Source organism: Schistocerca nitens, chromosome 2, assembly GCF_023898315.1.
Source record: "Schistocerca nitens isolate TAMUIC-IGC-003100 chromosome 2, iqSchNite1.1, whole genome shotgun sequence".
Taxonomy (NCBI): Eukaryota; Metazoa; Arthropoda; class Insecta; order Orthoptera; family Acrididae; genus Schistocerca; species Schistocerca nitens.
The window spans coordinates 490,624,099-490,647,031 of NC_064615.1; the positions used below are offsets into that span (position 1 = coordinate 490,624,099).

The 22,933-nt window shown below is 39.8% G+C and overlaps 1 protein-coding gene across 1 annotated transcript in view; it reads right to left on the reverse strand.

Annotated features, from left to right (window-relative positions):
* Positions 1-16,602, reverse strand: part of LOC126236436 (oxidized purine nucleoside triphosphate hydrolase-like) — a 95,558-nt gene extending 78,956 nt beyond the window's left edge. The window contains exon 1 of the mRNA XM_049945739.1: positions 16,468-16,602. The gene's annotated coding sequence lies outside the window, so the exon portion shown is untranslated. The remainder of the gene's footprint in view (positions 1-16,467) is intronic.
* Between the last annotated feature and the right edge of the window lie 6,331 nt (positions 16,603-22,933).

Below are 22,933 nucleotides of genomic sequence, written 5' to 3' on the forward strand. Positions count from 1 at the left end.
ACAAAGTTGAATTTTGCAAATCAATAATCTCCAATTGAAGTGACGATGACAAGTCATCGGGGGAAACTGAAAAAGGAGTGCTGAACACCGTAAGTTCCATTTCCAAACTAGTGAGGCCTCGGAGTCGTGTTTCAAACGACGTGATGAGCTGCTTTAACTTTGCTTGGTAATCGCCGAAAGTAGTACCTTCAGGTAGTTTTCCAGAAGCAAGACGACTGAAGAACGTTAAGTGTCCATTACTCATCTGCCTCTCAAATAAACGTAACTTTTCCATGAACGCTTTGATCTGGTCGTGCATGTCAACGATTAGGTGCCCTTTGCCCTGCAGTGACAGATTTAAATTATTCAGATGCATAGTTATGTCAGCTAGGAACGCCAGGTCTGATATCCATTTTATATCTTTCGGACAACGCATTTCTTCCCCTTTCATTTCGAGAAGAAGGGATATTTCCTCACGAATGGCAAAGAAAACATCAAGAACTTTTCCCCGACTCAGCCAACGAACTGTACTGTGGTAAGGTATATCCCCATATTCCGCTTCCATATCTTTCAGGAATCCTTTGAATTGGCGATGATTCATACCGTGACGCCGCACAAAATTCACACATTTCACGACATCTTTCATTAGGTCACCTAGCTCTACTGTTTCAGCACACAGTGCCTCTTGGCGAACAAAACAATGAAGAGTCAAAATGTCTTTACGGAATTCGTCCCTGAGTTTATTTTTCAAACGAGAAGCAAAACCTTGGTGACGCCCGATCATTTGTGGTGCAGCGTCTGTCGCTACAGAATGGAGCTTATCCCACGGGAAATTCATATTGTCTACTGATTCACAAACAGCTTCAAAAACGTCACGTGCTGTTGCGGTGTAATCGAGTGGTACCACATCCAAGAGTTCTTCAGTTACTTGCAGCTCCATGTCGACACCACGCACAAACACTGCCAGCTGAGCACAGTCCGACATGTCAGTGCTTTCGCCAAGCGCTAGCTAAAATGCAACAAAGCTCTCCGCTTTTTCCCCGAGCTGTGTCTCTAAATCCGCTGCCATATCAAGGATTTGGCGAGACATTGTTTGCTTCGACAGGCAAACTCACGCAAACCCCTTCAGTTGCCTGCACCTCCCTTGGAAACAAACATTCTGCAACTGCTACCATGAACGATTTTTCGAGTGGTCCCACCGAAAACGGCTTGTCACTGGTCGCAATGACGTGAGCGATCCTGTAGCTTGCTCGAATTGCAGGTTCACTAGTGTTTTCTCCGCTCTCATCCACCTGAAAATTATAAACGCATTACAGAACACGAACTATGTTGCATGTTTCGATACCCTGCGTATTACGCCTCCTCGTATGTCGTTCTTAAGCCTGGCTACCAATTCTCTGCGTGCAACACCTTCTACCTGATCGTAGTGCGCTGCGTGAAGACGTGTGTAATGTCGGTGTATATTTTACCTCCTTGCAGAATTAAATACTTTATGAGATACAAGACACTGCGGACGACCATCCCTCTCAATGAATAGAAAGGTATCCTCCAATAGAGGAACAGGGCTCCCGCGGCTAGTCGTCATTGAACACGGATTATTGCGTCAGTTGCGGCTGCATGCGGCCAGGGGGCAGTGAGTTCGCTTTCCCCCTTCACACGGGCTCCGAGCTGCCGCAGTGAGCGCTCCGGAGCGCTCCGGCTCCCTGGAGCTCGGTTGGAACAGCCTGATTTATAACTATATCTCAGATATGCACTATTGAAATAAGTTATAACAGTAGACGTGTTTTGTTATTTGGGCAGTAAAATAACTGACTGCCAAAGTAGAGAAGATACAAAATGTGGACTGGCAATGACACAAAAAGCGTTTTGGAAGAAGATAAAATGCACAGTATGGAGAGCAGCATCAAACCTGTCTTTGGGCTTGTATAACAACAATTACAACAACAACTGCATCTTCTCTTTTCTGCAAGTTAATATGGCGTACCACAAGGTTCTGTACTAGGAGCACTTCTCTTTCTTATCTGAATTTATGGATGACACCACAATAATAATAAAAACTAAGAAGAAAAGTATCTTAAAGAATATATAAACATGGCCACAAACCAACACAGTAACTGGTCTCATTTAAAACATCAAAATTTTAATCATGGTAGTACAATGACAATTAACTTTCACAGCACACAAAATGTAAATGTTGTACATGCATTAAAAGGCTGTTATGCCCTAAGGATCCTGGAAAGCTGCACCACTGAGCAGAACAATATCAAGCCCATACTGTGCAAATTTCCATTCACTTCCCCAATATGGAATCATTGTTCTACTAGCAGTGGTCTTTCAGGTTGCCTCAGCATGATTGGTGTAAAGCAAAACTGTTGATTCTGTTTTATGCACAATATTTCAATAACCAATTCAGTTGTCTTCTTCAGGTGGTGCAAGATGTGTTGTTAGGCACACTCGCTGTCTTGACTCTAACCATACTGTTGGAGTCCAGGCAGTGAGTATTCTTAGCAACACAGCTCGCAGCACCTGAAGAAGACAACTGGATTGGTCATCAAAAACTGTGCATGAAACGGATCAACAGTACACCAGAAAGTGTACCATTAATTAACACTATTAGTTACTATCAGTGACCCCCCCCCCCTTGCATTCTTTAAAGCAGGGATGCACAGACTGTGGCCCGTAACTGATCTGATGGCAGCCCACTTCTCACTGTTTGTTCTTGTAACTTTTTACTCATTTTTCTCTCTCCCAAAAAGGAAAGAGCAGACACTTGTGGAACTTAGTTCTTTTGAGACGAGCCTAGCAGGCATTGGGGTAGTGGGGAGATCAAAACTTGGAATAATAACTTACTTCATGGCACATTAGTTTTGAAGTTGCTGCCCTGACTAGTCACATTGAGGGTTTCAAAGCTCACAATACCTGCAAGTCTGTACACCGCTGCTTTAATGAATCAAACTCCCCTGTATAAAATTAGCTTACGCGAAAAGCTACTTTCAAATACTGATATGAATTTATTATGGAACAGATTATATTTTATACTGGCTTTTGGTTCATTATAAATTTCGTCCCAGGTTGTTTCTTGTAAACTACTCTGAAAATATTTGCCAGTAGTCATTAATGATTTTAACTGACTTCCACTGAGGTATATCCACACTGTACAGCACTATGTCATTTATCCTGACTAACTGTGCATCATGATCAGAGAGAGCATTTGTTACTGGGTAAACAGTTATTTTCTTGCTTTTTTCCCCTCGGCACAGAAAACATTATCCATTAGGGACCTACTGTCTTTATCCATCCGTGTTGCAAAGTTAACTACTGAGAGCAAATTGTAGGATCCGAATAAGGTTTCCAGATCATTTTTCCTATCATAATCATTTAATAAAATCTACACTGAAGTCACCACAGACTATTAACTGTTTGCTCATGTTTGACAGAAAGCATAGTATGGAATCCAGGCTCCTCATAAATAATTCAAAATTTCCCCCTGGAGATCTATATACCACTACAATTAAAAGTGAACTGTTTTTCAGCACTAATTCACAAGCACACACTTCTAGGTGCTGGTCACTACAAAATCTACTTGTGTCAATTCTTTTGAACTTGTGTTCTGTCTTAATGTATGAAACAACTCCTCCTTTTCCCATATTAGTTCTGCATGAATAAGCTGCTAGACTAATCTTTCATATGTAACTTATCTTAAAAGTTTGAAATTGTGTGTAAAGTTTGTAAAAAGTCATAAGCATTCTCATTCTTAAATACTGGATGAATAAGTCTGGATAATTTGTGTGCCGTGAGTTATGCTGCCTCTAAGATATACACACACTCTGTAACTGTAATATTTGTCTTATTATGTTAAACCTTTAACATAACTTTATAGCTTATAATGAGTAGTTCATGAGAGCATTTTAAATTTGGTCTGTGGTGGTTATCGACTGCAAGAGTCGACCGCCTCATCTTTGAGAACGAGCTTCTTTGAAAACTGTTGATCTCAGTGTGTTCCGAACTCTGTATTCGAGCGGATGTGTTTGTACCGACATGATCAAAATAAAGTTAATTCATTATAAACAATTACGTTCAATATTACTGTACATAACATCCCGATCCCCACACTGGTGACCCCGACGCTCACGAACGCCGCTTACGACGCCAGAAATATTTACTGGAACATCGCCATGGACAAACAATGCAGCAACCCTTTGTCGGATTTCTACATCCATCGACTTCGCATCACGCCGCATCTGGATGCAGTGTACAGGAAGTGTAATTAGTGTGTAAATTCCCAACTCTTGTGTGAATCGTGCTTTTTGGTAACTTTCGTCACCTTACACATCGACAATGAGACCGAGGCGCACACGTCGTCCATCGAAACCCGCTCAATGCGTCGGTAATTTTACTTCTGGACAGTGCAGTGCTCCTTCGCCGATTAATTTTGACAATTTTGACTTGCTTTTGTGTAATGAATTAACTTTGTGCACTGCTTCAACATCGGACAATCATGCCAAACAATGGAATACAACAAACGGGGACTATGTTGCAAATCCCAGTTCGCACGAACTCTGAACTACGGCTAAATCGCATGCCTGGTCGAATTCACAAACGCCCGTCACGGCTGCTGCGCCTTCCGCGCCGCGTGCAAATTCATTTGACCCGGTTTCCGCACAGCCCGTCTTCCAGAGTTCGAATGTTTGTGCCAACTTTTATGCCGCTTCTCCGCGCTTGTCCCTCATTTGCAGCATTCAACTACCAACATTTCTCTCGGACCAACTTCCAATGGGGTTCATGGTCGCGGAGTATATATTCTCCTCTTATGGCATCACCGACAAAAGTGAAAAATACCTCGTACTCTTCAGGCACCTAAAGGACTATCATTATATAATTACGGACATAATCTGTGACAATTTGAGTGACAAGTACACCAGAGCGAAACCCGTTTTAATTCAGCACCTGTCACCAACGTCACAGGAACAATTTCATCAAGGTCGTCCTACTGATCAATGATAATGCACCAATTACACCGATGACAATGCCGGCTGTTTCTCTGTGCAACACTGGACGTGCCACACCTCCCTCCGCACAGCACCAACTCTGCTCGACTGCTACCGACAGCGACATCATGGCCGCCGCCTGCTGGCTCACTGACCTTGACCCAGTCAAAACAAACAGCTGCACGACTTACGATCCCACCACGGCTACCGCACCCGAATCTTGTCAACAACTGGCCGACACTACACACACTTACCGAGTCTGAGATACTATTTACAATTTCCCTTGTTTTCTTCACCCAATTTTACTTTTTGCTGCTGCTTTTGATAAGACCAGATATCAGAATCCTTCATTCATGCTTGCTTTAAAGTTTTTTACTCTTTCCATTCTACACCTAGATCTATAGAGTCTCAAAACGGATGGACTTCTTCACTTTCAGCTGTGCAGTTCACTTTTAGCACACAAAGAACCAAATAAAACATGCTGATTGTAGATTCAGTCTCCTCCAAGCTATCCTCGATGAAAAGGTCATTCACAGCTGTCAAAAAATCATAGATATTTGCTTTATTAATATCTGTTGTTCTTGATGAGCTAATGTTTTCAAATTTCCAGAAGCTGATCGCTTGATGAAGGCTCATGAAACCCTTGGCCGAGTCAATTCCAGCTGTTTTATGTCCGAACTGCTTTGTATGCTTCAGTCCAGCCATTTTGTCTATGCGTGTCCAGGTGACATAATAATTAAATTAGCCCACAGCTCATATTTTAAGTCAGAAATCTTAGATTATACATCTGCTATGAAAAAATGTATACTCGTATACTTTGAGTGATAACAATTTGGCATTGTTAGTGTCCGATTACGACCACTCAACTGAACATCAACTGCATCACAGTTCTTTAATCTGTCAAATAAAGCAGGATAAAACATCCGATACAAATCTGTAGCAGCTGAAGAGACACAAACTTTTAATGTAATTACTTCCTCATTTGGTTCTAATTTAGTGCACTTCTTTTTGAAAGTTCAAAGCATCTTACCCATTTCTAAAAGAATTTATTCTTCATCTACTTCCAGTTTAGTGCACATCTTTCTGAAAGTGCAAAGAAAACAACTTACTTTGAACTTATAATTCCATGTAATAATATATTATTGTCAATAAAATCATTCATATGGGCTGGGGGTACATTTCAACACTGTTGAAACTGTCTCATGTGCTGCTATCAAGGCTAAAGCAGTTACTTTTTTTAACAGGTTTTTCAAGTGGTTGTTTATAACATATTTAGATTCTGGAAGAGTGTTAAATGAAACAATGGAAAATCCAGGATGCAATAATGACAATATTATGAAAAGGATAGTGCTATGTACCAAATAGCAGAGATGCTGATCACAGATAGCTTTTGGCCAAACAGGTCTGCATCAGAATAGGCAAAAACACACACACACACACACACACACACACACACACACACACACACACAGAGAGAGAGAGAGAGAGAGAGAGAGAGAGAGAGAGAGAGAGAGACAAATGTGTGTGGGTTGTGTTTGCAAGATTGTGTGTGCATATGTTGTCTATTCTGATGATCCTTTTCATAGTACTGGGAATAATGTTAGTGATTCATGCAGGCCTTTGTCTAATAAGCATTCCACCACTTCCCGGATCCACAGGAACTTGACACCTACTATTTGTCAAGGCCACAGGAGACAATCAAGCCTAGCTTCATTAAAAGCATACTTCTACATTCTGTGTTTATTTATATTTTGAGTGATTTATTTCCATTGTATTATGATGATAAATACTGTTTTGCTGTAAGATTATCCCTGGATGAATAAATAAATGAATAAAAAGACACATGAGATCAATAAAAAAAATGATTTTAAGAATTCAGGCAATCACAATAATTATACACAAAAGTAAGATCATTGTCATGTTATGTCAATGAACACAAGCAAATGTCAGACAGGGAGGGGAGAGAAATGATCCAACATTCAAAAATATAAAATCTATCACAGATGTAAAAGGAGGAAAAAATTTGATCTACCAATAGTACTCAATGCCACTCCTTTCGTGAATAAAAGATTATTTGATAACAGGCAGTAGCATATATATTTGTTTTTCATAGCTCAAGAATAAAATGAGGAGCTCACGAATGTTTTGTTAGTTTATATATGAATTCCTTAAATTGTAATCTAGAAACCAAAACATGCAAATGAAAAATAAATGGAATAAAACTTTAAGGTTACTATACTTGATATCAAAGTATACTGCACTGTATATTACACAATAAAGAAGAATCATGAAAGAAGGTTGTATACATGGAAGAGGCCTGGAGACACTGAAAGGTTTCAGATAGATTATATAATTGTTACACAGAGATTTACGAACCAGGTTTTAAATTGTAAGACATTTCCAGGGGCAGATATAGACTCCGACCACAATTTATTGGTTATGAACTGTAGATTAAAATTGAAGAAACCACAAAAAGGCACAGAAATTTAAGTTGATGGGACCTGGATAAAATGAAGGAACCAGAGGTTGTAGAGAGTTTCAGAGACAGCTTTAGGGTGAGATTGACAAGAACAGGGGAAAGAAACACAGTAGAAGAAGAATTGGTAGCTTTGACAGATGAGATACTGAAGGCAGCAGAGGATCAACTAGGTAAAAAGGTGGCAGCTGGTAGAAATCACTGTGTAACAGAAGATATATTTAATTTAATTGATGGAAGGAGAAAATATAAAAATGCAGTCAATGAAGCAGGTAAAAAGGAATACAAAAGTCTCAAAAATGAGATCAACAGGAAGTGCAAAATAGCTAAGCAGGGGTGGCTAGAGGACAAATATAAGGATGTAGTACTTACATCACTAGGGGTAAGGAACATTAAAGAGACTTTTGGAGGAAAGAGAACCACCTGTATGAATATCAACAGCTCAGATCGAAAATCAGTCCTAAGCAAAGAAGGGAAAGCAAAAAGGTGGAAGGAGTATGTAGATGGTCTACACGATGGCAATGTACTTAAGGACAATATTATGGTAATGGAAGAGGCTGTAAATGAAGACGAGATAGAAGATATGATACTGCATGAAGAATTTGACAGAGCATTGAAAGACCTAAGACAAAACAAGGCCTTGGGAGTACACAACACTCCATTAGACCTACTAATAGCCTTGGGAGAGCCAGCCATGACAAAACTCTTCCACCTGGTGAGCAAGATGTATGAGACAGGCAAAATACCCCCACTCTTCAAGAAGAATATAATAATTCCAATCCCAAAGAAAGTAGGTGTTGACTTGTGAAAATTCCTGAACGATCAGTTTAATAAGTCACTGTTGCAAAATACTAACACAAATTCTTTACAGACAAATAGAAAAACTGGTAGAAGCTGACCTCGGGGAAGATCAGTTTGGATTCTGCAGAAAGGTTGGAACACGCAGCGCAATATTGACCCTATGAGTTATCTTAGAAAGATTAAGGAAAGGCAAATCTATGTTTCTAGCATCTGTAGACTTAGAGAAAGCTTTTGACAGTGTTGACTGGAATACTCACTTTCAAATTCTAAAGGTGGTAGAGGTAAAATACAGGGAGCGAATAGCTATTTACAATTTGTACAGAAACCAGATGGCAGTTATAAGAGTCGAGGGGCATGAAAGGGAAGCAGTGGTTGGGAAGGGAGTGAGACAGGGTTGTAGCCTCTCCCCGACGTTATTCAACCTGTGTACTGAGCAAGCAGTAAAGGAAACATAAGAAAAATGTGGAGTACGAAGTAAAATCCACGGAGAAGAAATAAAAACTTTGAGGTTGCTGACAACATTATAATTCTGTCAGAGACAGCAAAGGACCTGGAAGAGCAGTTGAACAAAATGGACAGTGTTTTGAAAGAAAGATACAAGATGAACATTAACAAAAGCAAAACGAGGATAATGGAATGTAGTCGAATTACATCAGGTGATGCTTAGGAATTAGATTAGAAAATGAGACACTTAAAAGTAGTAGATGAGTTTTGCTCTTTGGGGAGTGAAATAACAGATGATGGTTGAAGTAAAGAGGATACAAAATGTAGACTGGCTATGGCAAGGAAAGTATTTCTGAAGAAGAGAAATTTGTTAACATCGACTACACATTTAAGTGTCAGGAAGTCTCTTCTGAAAGTATTTGTATGGAGTGTAGCCATGTACATAAGTGAAACATGGGCAATAAATAGTTTAGACAAGTAGAGAATAGAAGTTTTCAGAATGTGGTGCTATAGAAGAATGCTGAAGATCAGATGGGTAGATCATATAACTAACGATGAGGTGCTGAACAGAATTGGGGAGAAGAGGAATTTGTGGCACAACTTGACTAGAAGAAGGGACTGGCTGGAAGGACACATTCTGAGACATCAAGGGATCCCAATTTCATGCTGGATGGAACCGTGGAGGGTAAAAATCATAGAAGGATACCAAGAGATGAATACACTATACGGATTCATAAAGATGTAGGTTGCAGCAGTTACTCGGAGATGAAGGGGTCTGCACAGGATAGAGTAGCATGGAGAACTGTATTAAACCAGTCTCTGGACTGAAGACTACAGCAACAACAAATAAATTCAATGCTAGAGCCTGGCATAAGATTTTCATCCCCTGGAATCCTAACTGATGGAGCTGTAGAAGGGCATTATGAATCTAAGCCAAGTGGTAGGTCCTTCAAGATTTGGATACATTCTTATCAGGTGTTCAATAATGTGCCTTGCTTTAGGCCTTCCAGCAGGATTGAATTTGTCTGTCAAAGACTTGTTATGCATATCATCCTGGTGCAAAAAAATACTGGTCACTGGCTATGATTCTGCAAGGTACATGTGCTGTACAAAGGTATTTATTTCCTATAACGATGCAAGACATGTTTCTAATCCAACAGTAATTGGAACAGTAGTTATACAGTTTGTGAACAACAAAAAGCCCATAAGAAAGTTAGTAATACTCCTTGTAATATAATATCAGCATACAGCTCTCGTGCACAAATATGGCAATTGTTAAAAATCTCTTAAATTAATTACATTCACATTTACACATCACAAGAATTCAAAACTTGTAAAAACTTTTCTAGAGCCCACTGAACTGTTCAAATAACTAATTGTTATCCACTTTCCACGACTCATCTGTGATTATGCAATTTCATTTCAAATTCAAGAGAAAAGCACTGCAAGCTTTAAACAGTATAACAGCACGGAGAGGATTAAGATGCAGCCAAGAGGGAGTTCAACAAGGCACAGAAAATCTGTAGTGCTCAAGAATTTTTGGTACCTGGCCTCAAAACAGTATCAACTATGACATGGCAAAGTGTGAATACAACTGCCATCAGTCTCTATTCTAGAAGTTTTCAGTACTGAGCTATAATATACAAAGGCTGTGAAAAAGACCTGATTTAAGATGCAACTATCGACTATATGTGTATAATGGGGCACTATCGTAGGGATTTTGAATGTGGTTTTATTAATATTAATCATTACAATTTGACTTGTCAGTTTTGCAGGAAGGATGTGAACAGTGATGGAGTTTGAATTTTGTAATTCTCTTGAGGAATATGAAAGGAGATGTGAGGCAAATGCTGAGTATTGAAAAGCATATTGAAGCTGCTACATGAGGAGCTAGGTACCATAATAACTATAGCAGTTTTAGAGCACCTAGTGGGGACACAGACATATTCACAAATAAACTGGAGTCTCTGCTGGGCATTATGTTCACTGTATAAAGGCAATTGGGTCCTGTGAACCCAGGTGTAAAGACGTACGTTTAGTGAAGGTGTACACAATGTATCTACAAATGACGACGTGGTACACATGCTCTCACACACATAGTGTCTCTGAAATTGTTCTGCAATGGAACCACCATATCTTCTTCTGTCCCTGCAGAAGTACCATAAACCAAACTCTTCATTTGACCCCAGAGTCAAACCCAGTGATCGTGGAGGCCATGCGACTGGTCCAACTCCGTCTATCCATCCGTGTCTGAATTGTTGGTCCAGATGTTTCCAAAAACGATGTGAAAAGTGATTGGTTCCACTGTCATGCTGAAACCACATCTTAATGGACTTTCAGTGGCATGGCATCCAGCAACTCTTTGTTGAAAGGTTAAGTGGATGGGACCCGGGAACTTGGGATGACGCATGGGTGGTCCAGACACATAACCATGCTAAATATCTGCACACACAATGATACCCAATCTGTGTTGGAATCCCTAGACATTTATGTCATGTGGGTTTTTCGTCTGCCCAGGCATGGGCATTTTGAGAATTGAGAATACAGTTCCTAGTAAGTTTAAATTCATCTTTGAAGAGAATGGGCCATCAAAATACTAGGGGCTCACTGATGCAGCAGTGCAAAACTGCGTACAGAACTCAATACATGGTGCAAAATTGCCTGGCATTATTTACTGTATAATTTGGAGTACGTATGGATGTACTTGTTGGTCCAGCAGAACATACCAGATGGTATGTTCAATTGCTCGTATATATGTTGGCAAGTTATCTTCAACATGATGCAGAATGGCCTCTTCGAATTCGGCTGTGTGATGTCTCCTTGAAGCACCACAGTCACTCCTGCTGACGGTGAAGGTTCCCCTTGTATAACTGTGTTGAAAAGGGATTGCAATGGATTTGGAGGTTGTGGATAATGATCTTGATAAAGATTTAGTTTAGTTTAGCTCATGTAAGTTTAATTTATCTTTTGTCCATGGATCATATTTTACAATGATCTTAAACTTGTCTTGTTTACAGTTTTATATGTGAATAAAACAATTTTTTTTTAAATTTCTCATTGACAAATAAAAACATTTTTTTTCTAATAATGTTTTATAGATAGTCAATATTAATACATAATGATCAAATATACTACTAGCCTACATTAATTTATGTAGCAGTCTTGCATTTTTCTATTTTTGCGATAACGCTGAAAACACTGATGTACTTAGACAAAATGAAAACAATTTTTTTTAGATCATGTACATCGACCATACTGCACAAAATATTTAAACATAAGCACAAAGTGAAAATTCATTTGAACCATATCTGCACCAATACATTTCATCTGTGTGTTCTTGTCTGTATTTTCAGCACTACATTTTGTCTTCCATTTACCTTCTTCTAGGAAATTTGTTTCCCCATGAAAAAGAAATTGTTTTACTCCATATCCAAGTTTACATTTGTCCTAGGGATTTGCCTGCAAGTACATCTTCACTGTATACGAACATCCAAAGATATGTTCCTTCAGTTTTCTTTTGAGGGTTCTCACTCCCTTTCCAGTCTTCATGCTAAGTGGCAGTCTGTTATAAAATAAGCTTCCTGCATTTGTATGGTCCCTATCTGTCACTTTCAATTTTTTGCTGCACATATGGTAGTTATCTCTAGTTCTCGTGCTGTGATTATGCAAATCTCTGTTTGGAAGTGCTGTACAATTTACCATTAAAAAAGTATTGTCTCATGTGTGCATAAACTTTGCACAGTCAGTATTTTAAATTCTATTAATTTGTTTCTGGAGGAAGTTTAGCTATGCATCCGATGGCTTTCTTTTGAAGTTTTAAGATTCTCTGAATGTATACATCTACTGCTCCTCCCCGTATTGGGGAAGATAAGTCCATAGTACATTTTTAGCAAGGTTCCTGTGTCCATTGTATTGCGCATGCTTTTCATTAGGAATATAGTTATACTTAGTTTTGAACATATCTTATCAATGTGGTTTCCCCATGTTAGAAACATGTCCACATCTATTCCCAGAAAGCTGTCACAGTCCACTTCTTCAGAGTCAGAATTATCTTCTCTAAAATACCATTCTGCCATTTCCAGATTCTCACCAGCTCTCTTTTCCAAATACTCCTTCGGGGTAGCTACACACTAATCAAGTTGTGTCATTAGCATACATAATCACTTTTTCATTCACTGCAGTGGCTTGGTTGGTTGATTTGGTGGAGGGGACCAAGCAGCAAGGTCATCAGTCCCATCAGTTTAGTGAAGCATGGGGATGGAAATTGGCCATGCCCATTCAAAGGAATCATCCTGACTTCTCCCTGATGTGATTTAGGGAAATCACGAAAAATTTAAATCAGGATGGCAGGATACAGATTTGAACTGTCGTCCTCAAGAATGTGATTCCAGCATTATAGCCGCTGCGCCACCTCGCTCGGCACTGCAGTAGGCATTTCACTTACACACAAGATAAAGACCACAGGTTGTAGTACTGAACCCTGAGCTACTTCATATTTAATCTCCAGAACATCAGAGTAGGTAATTTTCTGTTTATTTTAGGATTTATGTTTTATTTTGACAAAACTTGTCCGCAATAAAAAGCTTTTGAAAGATGTAAATATACACTAGATACTTTCCTTTAATGATCCAGTGGCTCAGTAATGTGTATTATTAAGTCTGTCACATACATGGAAGAACCCTGGAGATACTAAAAGGTATCAGATAGATTATATAATGGTAAGACAGAGATTTACGAACCAGGTTTTAAATTGTAAGACATTTCCAGGGGCAGATGTGGACTCTGATCACAATCTAGTGGTTATGAGCTGTAGATTAAAACTGAAGAAACTGCAAAAAGGTGGGAATTTAAGGAGATGGGACCTGGATAAACTGAAAGAACCAGAGGTTGTACAGAGTTTCAGGGAGAGCATAAGGGAATAATTGACAGGAATGGGGAAAAGAAATACAGTAGAAGAAGAATGGGTAGCTTTGAGAGATGCAATAGTGAAGGCAGCAGAGGATCAAATAGGTAAAAAGATGAGGGCTAGCAGAAATGCTTGGGTAACAGAAGAAATATTGAATTTAATTGATGAAAGGAGAAATTATAAAAATGCAGTAAATGAAGCAGGCAAAAAGGAATACAAACCTCTCAAAAATGAGATTGACAGGAAGTGCAAAATGGCTAAGCAGGCATGGCTAGAGGACAAATGTAGGGATGTAGAGGATTATCTCACTGGGGGTAAGATAGATACAACCTATAGCAAAATTAAAGAGACCTTTGGAGAAACAAGAGCCACTTGTATGAATATCAGATGGAAATCCAGTTCTAAGCAAAGAGGGGAAAGCAGAAAGGTGGAAGGAGTATATACAGGATCTATACAAGCGCGATGTACTTGAGGACAATATTATGGAAATGGAAGAGGATGTAGATGAAATGGGACATACGATACTGTGTGAAGAGTTTGACAGAGCACTGAAAGACCTGAGTCGAAACAAGGCCCCGGGAGTAGACAACATTCCATTAGAACTACTGACAGCCTTGGGAGAGCTAGTGCTGACAACACTCTACCATCTGGTGAGCAAGATGTACAAGACAGGCGAAATACCCTCAGACTTCAAGAAGAATATAATAATTCCAATCCCAAAAAAAGCAGGTGTTGACAGATGTGAAAATTACCGAACTATCAGTTTAATAAGTCACAGCTGCAAAATATTAACGTGAATTATTTACAGACGAATGAAAACACTGGTAGAAGCCGACCTCGGGGAAGATCAGTTTGGATTCCGCAAAAATGTTGGAACACGTGAGGCAATACTGACCCTACGACTTATCTTAGAAGAAAGATTAAGGAAAGGCAAACCTACGTTTCTAGCATTTGTAGACTTAGAGAAAGCTTTTGACAATGTTGACTGGAATACTCTCTTTCAAATTCTAAAGGTGACAGGGGTAAAATACAGGGAGCGAAAGGCTATTTACAATTTGTACAGAAACCAGATGGCAGTTATAAGAGTCGAGGGGCACGAAAGGGAAGCAGTGGTTGGGAAGGGAGTGAGACAGGGTTGTAGCCTCTCCCCGATGGTATTCAATCTGTATATTGAGCAAGCAGTAAAGGAAACAAAAGAAAAGTTTGGAGTAAGTATTAAAATCCAGGGAGAAGAAATAAAACTTTGAGGTTCGCCGATGACATTGTAATTCTGTCAGAGACAGCAAAGGACTTGGAAGAGCAGTTGAACGGAATGGACAGTGTCTTGAAAGGAGGGTATAAGATGAACATCAACAAAAGCAAAACGAGGATAATGGAATGTAGTCGAATTAAGTCGGGTGATGTTGAGGGAATTAGATTACGAAATGAGACACTTAAAGTAGTAAAGGAGTTTTGCTATTTGGGGAACAAAATAACTGATGATGGTCGAAGTAGAGAGGATATAAAATGTAGGAAATACGGAAGCGTCCGATACCGCCCGTCTGCTTTGACCCATGACGTCACAAATATGGCGGAAACTAAAACAAACACACACACTTTCCACAAGAAGCCTAATGACACTAACGGGACAAGCGCGGGAAATGGGGTGTTTTGGGTGGGGGGCAAACTAAATATAAACAAATTTAGACGCCTTGCGTAGCTACAACGTGTAAGTGAAGACAGCCATGCATGAATACCCACCCACCTCCCCAGGGGTCGTAACCCCTGCAACCCATAGAAGTCGGACTCTAAAGGTGGCAGGAGTAAAATACAGGGAGCGAAAGGCTATTTACAATTTGTACAGAAACCAGATAGCAGTTATAAGAGTCGAGGGGCACGAAAGGGAAGCAGTGGTAACAACAATAAGTGTCTGGCAATGGCAAGAAAAGCGTTTCTGAAGAACAGAAATTTCTTAACATCGAGTATAGATTTAAGTGTCAGGAAGTCGTTTCTGAAAGTATTTGTATGGAGTGTAGCCATGTATGGAAGTGAAACATTGACAATAACCAGTTTGGACAAGACGAGAATAGAAGCTTTCGAAATGTGGTGCTACAGAAGAATGTTGAAGATTAGATGGGTAGATCACATAACTAATGAGGAGGTATTGAACAGAATTGGGGAGAAGAGGAGTTTGTGGCACAACTTGACTAGAAGAAGGGATCGGTTGGTAGGTCATGTCCTGAGGCATCAAGGGATCACAAATTTAGCATTGGAGGGCAGCGTGGAGGGTAAAAATCGTAGAGGGAGACCAAAAGATGAATACACTAAGCAGATTCAGAAGGATGTAGGTTGCAGTAGGTACTGGGAGATGAAAGAGCTTGCACAGGATAGATTAGCATGGAGAGCTGTATCAAACCAGTCTCAGGACTGAAGAGCACAACAACAACAATAAAGTCTGTCACTGCAGTCTTAATGGATCACCCCTTTCTAGACCCATGATGGGCTTCGTTTAAGATGTTTTGCTTCTCTATGAAGTTCATAATTAAGTCTTTCATTGAAAATATTACACACTTGTTGCGCATCTGTCACTTCTTTCCCCTCCCTTGTCTGTATTTGTATCTTTTAAGACGTGTGACTCTTTTCTGTTCTCATTTCCTACTTATCAAACATGTTTTGAAACGGCTGTAGCATGCTAACGGTACGTTTCCGAACATGGGTCCAATTCAAAATATTGTCTACTGAGTCGCCTCTGCAAGTCCTAGAAGTTTTTAAGGGAGATTTTCGAGCACCCTGTATATGTCTCTATTATTTCTGTAATTTATCGGATGTTCCCGATACTATGTTCTAAATGGTCTACCGATAAATAAATAAAGAAAATAACAAATACCACTCACCAATACAAAAATCCGAGCCACAACCTAACTCAATTTCGCGCGATAACAAACGCAAGGAATCATCAAAAGATGTTCCACTTTTCATACACACTGCGAAACATGAAGTCGATTCACATGTGACGGTGCCTTCGACCATAGATAATAGCAGATTGGCCTTGCTGTGCAGAAGCTATAGGGCTGGTGTGGCTCCAACATAAACCATGTGACTGTTGGCAAAACGTGGCGGGATTTCAAATCAGCGGTCTGCCATCCTATGTTTGTATCGTATTTTCCCCACATTTCTCAACAGACTGCCAAACGCTTCCAACAAAAATTACTTTTTTATCTGTAAAAAATTGTGTCAGAACTACATTTGACCGGGATTTGTTCACAGTACCATTTATAAAATCTACCAAATACATCGAACGCCACTCTGGTGGGCAGCGGGACGAAATTACTACAAACTATCAATTAAAGTAAAATGTCGTTAAAATTCTTTTAAACAGTAAGAGTGCGCTCGTGTTAAAACTTTAAAGATTGGATTCGTCGCGTTTTGAGCTCTAGTCACTTATAAACGAAAATGGGATATGGGAATTATGTCAACTATAGGTGCCAAAACTGTTGACTTTAGAAGCACGTCCATTTTAGAGTATCAATTTTAGGTGGACTTCAAAGGTTCAGTTCCCACTATTTTTACAATAGTTTAAACTATCCGTCTAAAAAAATGATATTTTAGATGAGAGGTGAGACTTTGAAGTTTCAGAAAATAATTTTGGAGCCTAGGTTTAAAAATGACAGACTGTAAATATAAATTATAAATATACATTGTAAATAATAACTAACCTATCAAAACACTTCTCCGTGAAGTGCTTCGAGCAAAGGCGCGTATTTGCAGATGGCTTAAAGTTTTTCCGTTTCAGGGCCTGTATCCAAAGCTGCCTTCGGGTTTCGTCCTTAGGGAACCTATGAGTAGGAACGAGAAACAATTATACTTACTTCTGTAACCGAATTATCACAGATACTTTCCAAATGTAATATGAGTCTGACTCTGCAGGCATCACTTTCAACACTTTAATTTACGTGATACTCTATTTCAAGTGTAAAAAACATATAGAAGTCGCTTCAGCAGATTTCAACAAGGCATCTGCACTATCATAGAAACACACGTGAAATGTAATGCCATTTCCCCTGACAAAACGCTGAGTACAGCCCTAAGCGCAACACGAAACAACCATGTTTTGCCAACATTCACGTGACTTCAGCCCAGAGATGTTGGAGCCACAAAAATGACGTCAGGGCCAGTCTATTACATTTATGGTCGAAGGACGGGGCGGAACGGAGCGGAACAGGCGTAGTTTGCTCCACAGCCTATACATAAGTCGGATCTTCACTACACCGTGCAGCTGTCAAATAGATGCCCTGACTGAAAGAGTGAACGTCCCGTTGTGGGTCATTAACAAAGATATTTTACTAACACATGCAACTGTGCGTTTAACACGTGCATAGAAGAACTAATCACTGATATCATCCTATTTAAATAGCCACAAACGTAATTTATCAAGTGCCGGGAATAATGAAACACGGAAACCGAATACTGAGCACAATGTAGAAATCGAGTACGGTACCATACATGACAGGACATGTCACATGAGCATACATAAAGAACGAATCAGCAATACTATCCCCATTTAAATGAGCAAGAATGGAATTTTAAAAAATTACCAAAATTATGGACACGAAAATTAACTATTGCTCAGCTGTCAAGTACGGCGCTGAATGCATAGTATGCATATACATAACACCCTGAGAAACAATTTTTCCACGGCAACGAATGTAAAAGATGATGACAAGTTGCTACCATGTATTGATGAACAAAATCGTTTGTAATGTTACTTTGCTATCGCTCATTTCAGTGGAATTTCATTATTTCTTTCATCAGTGTAAACAAACAGTAAGACATAGATGTCTGGTTTGACAAACAGTACACTAAACTGACTATCTGCACACATTACTTCTGTGCAGACAAATTGTTGTGTATGTACAGGAGATTTGCGCAGATGTGAGATGTGTGCAAACCTGGAAATTGGAGTTGGGCAATGCCTTTCTTTGTATACACGGCACGAGACATACTGTGGCTGTGCTCCTTTCGAAGACATACTTTGGTTTTCTCGAAGGCATCGGTAGATGTGTGTGTTGCCAAGTATCGTCGTGACTGCGGCAGAACATGCCCATTTCACAATCGTTATTTACAGAGTGGTGTGTGCGTGAAGCTCAAGAAAACCTTTACAGAGACATACCAGACGATGCAGGACACCTACAATGATGAGTGCTTAAGTCGTAATCGGTGTTACGAATGGTTCACAAGATTTAAAAAGGACCGGACAGGAGTTAAAGATGATCTTCGTTCAGGATGCTCTTCAACTTCTAATGACGGCGCTCATGTCAGGAACGACAACGAAAGTGTGGGTGCCAATCGACACTGACTGTTCGAGAGATTGACGAAGAATGTAATACTTAAGTTAGTTCACGTCATGAAATCCTGACATAGCGTCTTGGAATGCATCGTGTTGCCGCCAAGTTCGCGCCACGGCTCTTGAGTCAAGACCAGAAAGACCTTTGCCTCTCAATCTGTGAAGAGCTTTTGAATCGCGCACATGAGAACGAGATATTCCTTAAAAGACTCATAACTGGTGATAACACTTGGGTCTACAGTTATGATGCTGAGACCGAGATTCAATTTTCACAATGGGTCGGTAAAGTTTCTCCAAGACCAAAAAAAGCTCGTCAGATCAGGTCAAATGTCAAAGCTATGCTGATGGTTTTCTCTGACTTTGAAGGATTAGTTCCTCATGAATTTGTGCTACAGGGACAAATGTATTGCGACACCTGCGAGAAAATGTAAGAAGGAAACGGATTGAAATGCGGCGAGACAATTCATGGTTCTTCCATCACGATCACACACCCGCACATTCATCCCTGTTGGAGCGTAACTGTTGATCAAAAAACGAAATCACGGTGTTGACTCATCCTCCGTCCCTCTCCAGACCCGCCCCCTGTGGACTTTTTTTATTTCCAGAGTTGAAAACACTGTTGAGAGGATGACGATTTGCAACGATAGACGAGATAAAAGAAAATTCGCAGAAGATGCTTCGCACGATCCAGCAAGAGGCGTACCAAGACTACTTCTGGAAGTGAAAACGGCGTTGTGAGCGGTATATCAGTTGTGGAGGAGAGTATTTTAAAGGAATTCATGCATAACAAGTAAAACGTAAGTGTAGAAAAATTTTGTAGACACAGTTATGGTATTTTTTGAACTGACTTTGTACACTACCTCCATTTCTCATTTGCCTATTCTTTCGATGTACACTTAAGTTTTCCCCAAATATCCCACTGCTATCAGTTTCAGGTTACGACCAACTTTATGTACCTAGTATTACGTGAGCTTCATTACTTTTCATGAGCACTTCAAACTCTGGCACTTTGTTGCGAATGTTTCAGCGGTTTACTATTGGGATTTTAATGCTCTCGTCTGCGGGCGGCATTTATTTCGATCTTACACTAATACTTCTACTTTTCCTACAGCTATCGTTATCTGAATTGGATAGAGAGTCACCTAATCTAAAAAACCTTTTGTGCGCCCCACATACAGTCAGCTACCAGAGTAGCAGCATCTGATGTGCAGTGAATACCTGACCCATTAAGGTCCAGGAAGTCACAGTCTAGCTTGTCACAGAACATTCGAAGTCTCTGGTTCAGTCCTTCCACTCTACTCAGAACCAAAGGGCCGAATCAGTTCTGGGGACAATGCTCCAAACTGTGAGCTTCATTGAAACTCCATATGCAAGGCTAGTCTTCTCAACCTTCTCTGCCAGTCCCTGGAATTATCCAAGAATGACCTTGGAGCCCTCACAACAGGCATCATTTGTTCCCATGTGTGCCACAATTTGTAGTTGGTTCATCCTGTTCCCTCAATGGCTGCTGGAATAGCCTCTTTAACATGATGAATGAGCCCCCCCCCCCCCCCCCCACATACACTTTGAGTGCACCTGGTGTCCTTTCCTGTCCTTTAGTGCCATTTCTCTAAGGGGAACCATCATTTGCGGAACATTTTAACTGCCAACGATTAATAGGCCAAACCATTTGCGTTTTCCTCCTCCTGACATCAGATGAAAATGGTTTCCCCTACACAGGTGAAGTTAGTCCCACTGACTCAGTTTCAGCTTCAGTAAAGACACCACCTCGAACTTGTTGGTTTGGGGGATCGGAGCAACACCCTGAGACCTTCCTGATCCCTGTCCACCCTGTACAGGACACCTAGATGTAGCACTGACATGCCACTCCGAGTCAAGTGGACGAGTAATGGCAGAGGAGACAGGATCCATGGGAGAGGACAGTGTTTGAGGTGCCTTTGGTACAGGTATCACAGGTACACGACTCTCAAGAGCTCTTACAACACTCTGATTCGCAGCAGCTGCCAATCGTTTGGCAATAGTGAGGGCGATTTCCAGCTGCTTACGGATGTCAACCAATTCAACCTGTGTCCGAGAATAACATTCACAGTGGGGATGCATTTTGGCGGGTAATGTATATTACAAGCCAATGAACAAATGAGTAGGTTAGAAGCATAACTCACATGCTCCAGAAACATAAATTTTCACAAATGACTAAAAACGTGTTTTACATGCTTCATGCGCATGTCCCATATATTGACATCAGTATGTGCGAGAACAATGGCTGTAAATCATTATGTATATTTCAGGTTATGTTTGCTTATTGAGAAATTACAATTATTTAAGGTTATGTTATGGATCATGTAAGTTTTGTAATGTAATATGTAAGCTATGTAATATGTAAGTTTTGACAATCCCCATTTTGGATCTTGTGAGTTTTGGTACTGATCTGTTTGGACGGTGTTGGTTTCGCAGGAACTATCGTGTTGCGACTCGATATGAAGATCATGAAAGTTTTTGATATTGTTCATAGAAACTGAACAGCAATTAAATGCTCCTCCATGGTGTTGACATGTTGGATACTGGGGCAGCACTGAAGGTTTGTACCTATAATGATAGAACAAACTACACTGTGAGGTTCGGTTTATTTTTCAAAAATGGACTTAAAATATTGAATTTGTGATTCCTCACTGTTAAGTTCTAAAGAAAGAGTCCTATACATTCTTATGTGGAGGAACAAATCAAGCCAATAACAAGAATCAGTTTAATTTGAAAACAATGAAGAAAACAGGATATTCTAACCTCATTCGTTTGGCTTACACATTTCTGGATGCTGTGAACGTTTCCTTGGCCTTCCTCTTTCTCCAATGGGTGAAACGTTTTCTTCCATGACTTGTGTCTCAAATCAGTTTTATTCCAACCACTATATTGAATTATATTCCCCAAAATAACTGAACAGAACAGAAAACCCACTTCACTGGCATCAATATGTACTACTACACAAGAAAATAGCGCCGAGTGAGCTAATCGCTGATTGGTCAAGATGAGGTACGGGAGAAAACTCACAAGATCCCACGGATCATGAGACTTTTGAAACTAACCATGAAGTTGTGCCAAATATGAATAATTGTTTCGTGAATTATGTTTTTTGTATAAAGCTATATGAGAATACGTCGGCATCTCAATTTTCATTATTTTGGAGCATGTGAGTTATGACTCTAACCTACACAAATAACTTTAAATAAAGGCTGCTGATTATTTTTAATCTGTTGAGATGAAAAATTGCAATTCCCAATAAGAATTGAAGCAAATACACAAAACGAGATTTCTGTTACGGCAACACAAAAATCGGGTAGAAGCTACTAGTTTCCTAAAACATTTAGATGTTAATTACAGTTGTTAGCAAACTCCAAAACAGAGTTAATTACGATAGATAAATAATAAATAGTGTGCTGGTTTTGTGAAGTATATTGCAGTTTGAGCGAAAAATTGGAATTCATTGCCAGGAAAATAAACTTCTTCCTTTGCTCTCGAAAGTAACTGAAACAGCTACAAAAAACATGGGGAGAAATATGCTTGCACAAGTGCCAGAATGTACTTGGTTTGCATATGTGCTTAATTTGAAGACTTTCTTGTCTGGAAAAGATGTCTCCTAAAAAACTAGCTTGTTAATTTTCTTTTATACTTTATAGGCAGCTGATAGTGAGACTAACTCACCTATTAATTCTTCCTCACATGTGTCAGTTGTTTCATGGTTTCTTTCTGATGATGGGTGGTAGTTTGTTTTTACCAGATAAACAAACTATTTGAATATTCACTCGCGTTTCCGTGTTAAATGCTTAATTTGTAAATTATTGACAATTACAAGTCCCAGAAGTTCTCAGAAACCTGAAGGTGAATAATAAAAATGTTGCACATAGCTAGACGCGAACAGAACATTACTGCAGTTGCAGTTCCATATCCTCATCTACTGCACTTCATCGATGATGTAAAACTTACGACTTTGTCCTGTGTCATGAGCCATCTGAAACCTTTAA